Source organism: Mus caroli, chromosome 14 (assembly GCF_900094665.2).
Source record: "Mus caroli chromosome 14, CAROLI_EIJ_v1.1, whole genome shotgun sequence".
Taxonomy (NCBI): Eukaryota; Metazoa; Chordata; class Mammalia; order Rodentia; family Muridae; genus Mus; species Mus caroli.
Genome location: NC_034583.1, coordinates 73,106,639 through 73,116,294, shown reverse-complemented (window position 1 = coordinate 73,116,294; position 9,656 = coordinate 73,106,639).

Here is a 9,656-nt window from a genome sequence, read left to right as displayed (position 1 = left end):
ATGGGGGACTTTTTGGATAGCATTGGAAATTAATTGAGGAAAATACGTCATAAAAATATTAAAAATTAAAAAAATAAAATAAATTAGAAAACTATAAAAAATTGAGTTTTGTCTAAACTTGTCTGTCAAATTGATCCAACTTTAAAGAAGAATCTTCAGTTCAGGAACTGACTCAATAGATTGCCCTCTATGAATGATCACAGGGCACTTATTTTAATTTCAAAATAACAGAGGAGAGTATGTCCTAATATGATCTTCTATCCCTAGGCAGGTGGGACTGCATTGTGCAAGAATGGTAATTGAGGAGAAACAGGGTAGTATGTCCAGTAAGCATATTTCCTAGGCAATCTCTGCTTCAGGACTCTCCTCTGCGTCCATCATGTATGTTTGCCTTAAATTCTTGACTTGGCTTCCATTGAATGATGGGCTATGTCTTTTAAACCAAATAAATGTTTTCATTTCCATATTATTTTTAGCTAGTGTTTACTATATCAATAGAAGTCAAAGTGGGACAGCTTCTGTGGAGGAGAGGAGGAAACCCTATTGAAGGGCACTCTCGATTTCTTTTACACCTATAGAACAGAACTAGCTCTCTGTCTCTCTGTCTCTCTCTGTCTCTGTCTCTCTGTCTCTCTGTCTCTGTCTCTGTCTGTCTGTCTGTCTCTCTCTCTCTCTCACTCTCATTCCCTTACTGGATATTCAAAATTTTTGAACATTCAAACAAGAACATTTTATCTTCTCACACGATCTCTGAAAATTATACATGTCAATGATAAATGAAAAAGTATGGAATTTGTGAAATAGTTTTACAAGTTCTGCATGCATTATACATCCCCCCCCTTAGAATGTATTAATGATGTTAATCTACATACTCTGGAAATTGCTCCGTTCCAGAGGAATCCATTTTGCTGAGTTATCCAATTAACACAGTTTATAACATTGTCAAACTTCTCCAAATACTACAAAAGTAAAGCTCTTTTTAGTCAAAAGAATCTCAAGAATAAGGTCAACATATCTTTTCTTATTTTTTTTTTTTGCAAAAATAGCTTCCATCCTTATCCATATTTATCACCTGCCATTTGTGCATTTTGTCACTCTGAAGCTTTTGGATAGTATGCTATCATTTATCATTTATTACCTCTGTTATCTCTTTTGCTATTGACAGAACACTCAGTGAATCACAGGAGCACATGCTCCACATGGATCCATGGGGAATGTACCAAATACCACTCACCTGATAGCTATTTCTTTCCAAAACTATTGATTTCCATCTCTGAACTTTATCCAAGTGTCCCGTGATAATAGTGACAGTATACTGATCTGTTCAATGAATGGAGTGTTAGCCAAGAGAGTTACAGTCATGGTGGCCTTTCATCGTATTGACAGTTGATTCAGGCTGCCCAGAAAGGTGAGTAATGTGTGACATGACTAATTCCCACTTTATCACGAATACTACTGCTACTATTTATGTTACAGTGTCACATATTTATACTTTAAGACACCTGTGGTATAGAAAACTATGAAGACTATCATAAAATTCATAGTGGAGTGTTTCAGGTAGACCAATGCTTTGTTGTTATCATAGCACTAATCGCAGTATTAAAACAGATAATAATGTCACAGCTAAAATACATATGCAATTGCTTATGTGTCCATATATATATATATATATATATATATATATATATATATGTGTATGTGTGTATATATACATGTGTGTATATATAGACTAGATGAGCTATGTAGCAAACAAGATACAATATGTAGAGATAGTGAGGACATCACACTAATACTTGTAAGACAGTGTATGAAGGAATGGGCACAAGAAAGAATGCCAGGTGAATGACAGGTGGAGGAGCACATATTCTCCCATTATTCTGACCCAAAACAGTCATGGCCTGAACGGCTTTCCAGTCTATTATTTTTAAAGATAAAAATAAATAAATAAATAAATAAATAAATAAATAAATAAATAAATAAATAAATAAAAAGTAGAGGAAAAAAGAAACCTATAGTATCTCCTATTATGATCACTTAAGTGTTAAGATATACTTTTTCCTCGACTGAAACTGAATACAGTGATCAGCTTTACATTCCTATCAGTTAATCTGTAGAGCTATTTCAGAAGAAAACATCATTAGAACTAATTTATCCATAATTACAAATAAATGCAATATCAATATTCAAGAAAGTTAAAAGAAACAAGTATCTGTATTAGAAGAAATCATGCTGTATGTTTAACATTTTTCCTACTTATACATTTTATATTGGCTCATAAAGCTAATTAGTGGTTTTTCTATGGAATATTTTCAATTTAGAACTGTCTGGATCAGAGGTGAATTATCAGTCAAGGTTAATAAAAGAGCAAACGGTCAGTATTATTATGAATGCTTTCAGAATAAAATTAAATATGAATGAAGTTTGGAATTATCAGTGGTTGTAGTGCAAATATTTTTGAAATATTTTCCAGGATTCTTGACAGTGGAAAGGAAGTGCTAGGATAGCCACATTCAATAATACATAACCAGATCAGAAAGGCTGAACAGTAAGAATGCAATGTGCTCACTGGATTTTATTTTAAAGGTCACACCTTCCATATTTACTATATCCTATAACTAGCAAAATTTTACAAATAGAGAAACAATGAGGTTAAGAAATATGTTACAATGTTTCTAGCTTACAGTTAGCCTTTTAAGTAGTAGACATGTTTTTAAAAAGCAAGTGGTACTATTCCATATATCAAAATTTTTGGAAATGTAACACTTTATACACAGAACTCAATGCTGATTCAGTGTGTAAATAAAAAAGCAATGATCCCAGTGGATGAAAGATGTTCACAGATGAAAGATGACTCCAGAAAAGAGAAGTTCTACAGAAGACTTTACAGTGCTCTGGAAAAGACTAACTTGGTCATATACCCAAAAGATTCCCCACTGTACCACAGGGACATCTGCTCCTCTGTGTTCATAGCAGCCTTATTTGTAATAGCTGGAAGTTGGAAATAGTCTAGATGTCCCTCAACCAAAGAATGGATAAAGAAAATGTGGTTCATTTACACAATAGAATACTATTCAGCTATTTAAAATGAGGACATCATGCATTTTGTAGGCAAATGGATGGAACTAGAAAATATCCTGCGTAAGATAACTCAGACCCAAAAGAACATGGATGATATATACTCACTTATGAGTAGATATTAGCCAAAAAGTACAGAATACCTAGGACACAACCCATGGACCTTAAGAAGTGTAACAATCAAGACAGACGTGGTGGTACACGCCTTTAATCCCAGCACTCGGGAGGCAGAGGCAGGTAGATTTCTGAGTTCGAGGCCAGCCTGGTCTACAAAGTGAGTTCCAGGACAGCCAGGGCTATACAGAGAAACCCTCTTTCGAAAAACAAACAAAAAAACAAAACAAAAAACAAACAAACAAAAAAGTGTAACTATCAGAAAGGACCATGTGAAAATGCTTTGATTCCACTTAGATGGGGAAAGAAAATAACACAGGAGGCAGAGGGAGGGAAGGACCTGGGTGGAAGAGGGGAGGGGGAGAGGGAGGTGAAAAGAAAAACAAGATCAGGTATAGGGTGGGGGAGAGAAGCCCATAGGGCCAGTAGAATGAATGGAATTAAGTAGTCTCTGGAGGTAGGAGATGGGGGCGGGGCACTCTCTAGAGAGGTGAGAGACTCTCAAGATGCATTGGGGAAGAACTTAGCCAAAATACACAATGGGGAGAGGTCAAAGAGTCCACCTCTAGTAAAAATAATGGGCAAATATCAAGTGCAGGGACTGGGTTACTAACCTACAGTCTAATTTCTGACCCAGAATTTTCCTGTCTAAAAGGCCTACAGGGACAAAACACAGAGAAGAGATTGTAGGAAGGTCAGTCCAATGATCAGCCCAAATTGTGATACATCTCATGGAAGGGTGGGAAGTCACTATTATTCATGCTATGATGTGTTTATAGACAGGAGCCTAACAGAGCTGTTGTCTAAGAGGCTGTACCAGCAGACTCAGATACTGTATACACGGCCATTGGACTGAATCGAGGACTCTTATGGTTGAATTAGGAGAAGGATTAAAGAGGCTGACCCCATAGATAGACCAGTGATCTCAACTAACCTGGACCCAAGGGAACTCCCAGAATCTCAATCACCAACCAGGAAGTATACACAGGCAGATAAGATAGATAGATAGATAGATAGATAGATAGATAGATAGATAGATAGATAGATAGATAGATAGCAGAGTTAAGTCTGACCTGGCCTCTGTGGTAGAAGATGTGCTTAATCCTTGAGAGACTAGAGTCCCTAGGAGGACAGGTGAGGGAGGAGCACCCTCTCGGAAGCAAGGGAAAAGGAGAATGGTTTGAGAAACTGTAGGAGGGGGGACCTGGAGGGGAGGGTGACAACTGGAATGTAAATAAATAAAATAATTGTTTAAAAGAAAATAAAAAGAAAGAACAAAGAAACAAAAACAAAAACAAAGAAACAATTTTAAATGAACTACCATGTGCCATAACATCACTCTGGGTTGTTTATCTACAGGACTCTTTACCCTACTACCTAGATACTTGCACATCCACATTCCCTGCTGCTCAATCGACAATCTCAAAATGAATAAAAATATGGTTCATAAACACACATGCACATAAACACACAAAAATTTTTAAAAACAAAGAAGTTATAGTGCTCTAGAAGGACTAATTTGGCAGATAGAGAGTTAAAAAATGGAGAACACAAGGGAACAAAAATGCATCCTTTAACTTGCGGCACATTCTTCAGGAGCACTGGTACCAGATGATGCTGGAGTTCACCATTCACTTTGTGCCTTGACACTGAACATGTCGGAACTAAACAGAAGATGAGCCAATATTGAGATATTTAAAAATCCATGTAACTATAGCACTTGTCATCAGAAAATTTAAAATAAAAACGGATCATACATTGGATGATCAGCTCGTATAAATTTCATATAAACCCCAAACAATATTCTCTTATAGATACCATGATATTAAAAAAGCTAGACACATACATATGACAATCAGTACATGTATAGTGCTGTACATTTTAAGAATACTATCATAGCAAACAAATAATAATTTTAGAAAGAGGTTAATTATTCTACTTAGAGAATTTTATTTATTGGTGGCCTATTAAATACTGTAATTAATATATGTAGTAAATATTTGGAGCCGGGTGTGGTGGCGCACACCTTTAATCCCAGCACTTGGGAGGCAGAGGCAGGTGGATTTCTGAGTCCTAGGCCAGCCTGGTCTACAAAGTGAGTTCCAGGACAGCTAGGGCTATACAGAGAAACCATGTCTCGAAAAACAAAAAACCAAAAATACAAACAAAAATATTTGATCTTTTCTCAAATCAAGTATTAGTTAAATATCATTAAGAAAAATCATGATAGTCTTAACATGTAGCAGCAAAAGCAATAATGATAAATTTGCATTAATGACATTAGGAATGGATTTTAATAAACAGATGACTTCATATTACATGGTAGTGCAATTTTAATATTTTTTCATAAAAATAAATTTATGCTTTTGTATTCATTGATTTTAAAATGGGTCCAAAATAATATTCCAATAACCTTATTGAAACAAATATTTAAAAAATTAAACAGAAGGTTTTCAGACTTACAAAATACACAAATCAATATAAGGATTTACAATAAGGTTTTAATAAATTAATAGATAAAATAGCATCAATTATTAATATCTTTTAATTGGTATATCTCACTTACAAAATTAAGTTGTTTCATTAATCATTATACAAAATAATATTTATAAATAGAATTTTGACCAAATCCTTTTCTGTATCTATACTTGTGTATATTACATAATAATGTTATTATGTATAAATTTTATTTTTATTTATCTCTTTTCTTATCCTGAGTATTATTCTAAATATAGGTAACATGGATATATCTAAGGAAGATTTAGAATAACAAGCAACTATAAAATTATAATGAATCAACATCTTTAATTCACCATTTTATGCTAAAGGACTGTTGTTTTATTGAACATGTTTTTGAGTGTGAATTTGTATCAGTGATGATGATGATAATGATATTGATGATGTCATACACTCACACAGAATTACATTGATCTGCTTGCTCTTAGTCTCACAATCTTTTTTTCTAGTGTCTCCTGAATGTGAGGGTCTCTGAAACATTAAAATTGCACATTGCATATTCTTATGTAGTCTTGTTGTAGATAGTATATTTAGTAAGAGATCCTCGAAAGAGAAGGCTAGAATAGGTCAGCCACTTTGTATTTTCTTTCCCTGGTTTTAACACCAGCATCAGAGATTGAAGCTGAAAGACTGGTGATCAGCACAGAATTGGCTTTTTGTATAGAAAGAGTGGAGAGAGCCCTTGAGAATTGCAGTAAAGACTAGCAACTTGGTAGTGTGCACGTCCTGCTGAGAAATTCAGGGACATTTTCAATGTTCTAACAGCCAAGTAAAACGACTTTAGCTTCATTGTTTCTTTACCTTTTCTGGAAGTTTATTAGCATTTTCTCAAGTGAATTGTATTTATTTGCCTGAGGAACCATTGATTGACAAAAATAAGAAATAATACTAAAGATAGAAAGGAAGGATAGATAGGAGGAGTGGGGAGAGAGAGTGGGGGGAGGGAGGGAGGGAGGGAGAGAGAGAGAGAGAGAGAGAGAGAGAGAGAGAGAGAGAGAGAGAGAGAGAGAGAATAAAATACTTGGTATGTCCTTGTGGCAGTTGTTCCCTTTGTTCATACCTTCCACACGCCAATGGGGGTTTTATAATACTATCCTTTAAAAGAGTGTAAAATTAAAGGAAAACCCAAGCCAATGCAGGCACTCTATGATCAGAGGAAATGAAACAGTTAGAAAAAATCATGGAGAACTAGGTTATTTCAAAGAATTGGACTGAAATTCTACTTTGTCTATGTATCTCGTCCAAAATTATGCTTTCTTGTTGCTTTATTTGGTAAAAAGCTATTTTTAAAACGTTGATCCTTTACTTTTCTTTTCTAAAATTCAATATAACCGTATATTTTATCCCTTCTGCTTTCTCCTTCTTCTTTTGCAAACTAATAGCTTTCTTTTCTCATTAAATATTGTGACTCAACATTCCTCTAGCAATGCTTCTCAGCCTGTAGATAGGACCCAAAATCTTTTGTGGGGGAGGTCTTGAAATAGCAACAGGAATATTTTTACAGTTGGGGGGGAGGATCATCGCATTATAAGGAAATGTATTAAAATATTAGCATTAGGATAGTGTTATTTTTAACAAAAAATCTCAATCTATGTAGGCCAGTCTGGCCTCAAATTTATGATACCTTTCTGTTGGAGATTGTCTCCTTATTATACAAATGATGATATCTGAACCTGCAGATACCTGATTACAGGTTGTACTTTGGCATCATTAAGCATCACCTGCTTCATTGTTTTATAAATACTCCATCTTTCACCTTCTTACTGGTTGATTAAAATGCTGACGGCCTATAGCAGAGGCTGGAAGCAGAAGGTAGGACTTCCTAGAAGAGATAGGAACTTTGGGGAAGAGTCAGACACTAGACACCAAGGAAGAAGCAGGCCAATAAAGAAGAAGAGAAAAGTAACCAGCCATGAGGCAGAACTTATATTAGTTGAAATAGGATAATTAAGTTACAAACTAATGGGAAACAAGCCTAGGTATAGGGCCACATAAATATAATGCTTGTGTCATCATTCCATCCTAGGGGTGACATAGAAAGACCCATGATTACATTCTGTAACTGTGACTCAGATAAAAAGATTATAGGCTTATGCTTACTATAGTATCACACCTAACTACAACCATATTTTAAATATCACATGACTTTTTAGTATATTTATAATTGTAGTAGAATTACATAACTTTCAAAAAACCCTTTCTCCCTCTAGTCCCAAATGGCTATCCTTCCTAGATCTTTTTTTATGTCCCAATTCTCAAGTTGATACCCTTTTTTTACTGTGATGATGAGAATTTGTGATGTATGATATATATATATATATATATATATATATATATATATATATATATATATATATATATATAATCCCATTGAGCCTTTTTTGGTGGTGGTGGTATCTACATAGTTTCAAAGCTGACCACTCTACACTAAACAAACAATAAGAGGAATCTTCCTTGGGAGAGTTATTTCACCTTCTCCAGTTATTACTTTCTTGTAATTATTTGCCTAAAGATAGAACCCAGAAAAAATTTCCACTTCCACATTAACTTGTCTAATAAAGTTGGCATTGTTGGAGTCTTGTTTATGCAACCATTTCTAGGAAAGTATAGTTAACAGAAGACTTTTTGGTATTCTGTTTTTGTTGTTGTTGGCTTTTTTGATTGTTTGTTTGTTTTTGAGTTTTTTATTTTGTTTTGTTTTTTTACAAATTTTCAGTAACCTTCCTCATTGTTTCCTGAGTTACAGATGTTGGAGTTATGAAGTAGAAGTAGTTGTTGACAGGGCCTCCCAACAATCTTATGACCTCAGCTTGAGCCCAGTTGTGGCTTCCTGAACTGGTTCCCTTCTACTGGAAAGAGAGAGTTTTTGATAAGGGGTTATAGCTAAACTTATCTGCGAACTTGCTGAATTAATTTTTCCTTACCGAATTGAATTTCATTGTATATATGCAACTCATTTTAATTATGACTTAGCCCAATGGAGTCAACACCATTCTATATACTTACTTGTTCAGCAATGCTCAGTGCTGCCTTATTTATAATACCCAAGACATTGAAACAATGTAAATTTCCTCCAACAGATGAACATCCTATCTTTGAATATTTTTATAATGCTAGCTTAATTTCAATTCATGTTTTCATGGAGACATCCAAATGATAGAACCTTGAGTGTATTAAAAAATGGGAACTTCCTGCCTCTTCTCAATTTATTGAATCATAAACTCTAAAGTAGTAGCCATAATAATTTTCATTTGAAATAATTTTTTGGAGGTGACATAATCAAACTAGTAAACAAATATGTCATTATTAACCTTATGGAAGAAGTTTTTAATGACAAAAATGATACAACACCAAAATTTTACTTGGGGAAGATACCCTGTTTGAGACAAATCAGTGTTCAAGCTAGAGAGATGACTTAGCTGTTAAGAGCCCAAAATGTTTGTCCAGAAGACCAGACTTCAGTTCCCAGCACGATATGGCTGCACAAAAAGTCTGTAACTCCAGTTAAAGTGAATGTGACTTCCTCTTCTTTTATCCATTTCATTTCTTTCACATGGAGCACAGCTGAATATGCAAGCTAATACTCATACACATAAAATAAAATAGAGAAATGTTGGGGCAGGCCAGCGGCTCACATGTCCGGGTTGGAGCCTGGAAGGCATCTTGGAACTGAAAGGAAAGAGGGAGCCTAGACGAGTTGAGAAATTATGGAACCAAGACAACTAGTCTGCTCAAGGTTCAAATTTTTAATGGTGAACATGCTTTATAAAGGAGAGGGGAAAGCCCATTTCCACCAATTCATCTTTGAAGCCTGGAACCACCTGCAGGTGATGATGTGCAGGATAGGACATAGTCTCTGGAATAGCTCCAGGGGCCTCTCAGCAGGTAGCAGTATCTTGAAGAGGAACCACCAGAGACGTTGGCTGAACAATAGAGTGATCTAGGGAGGA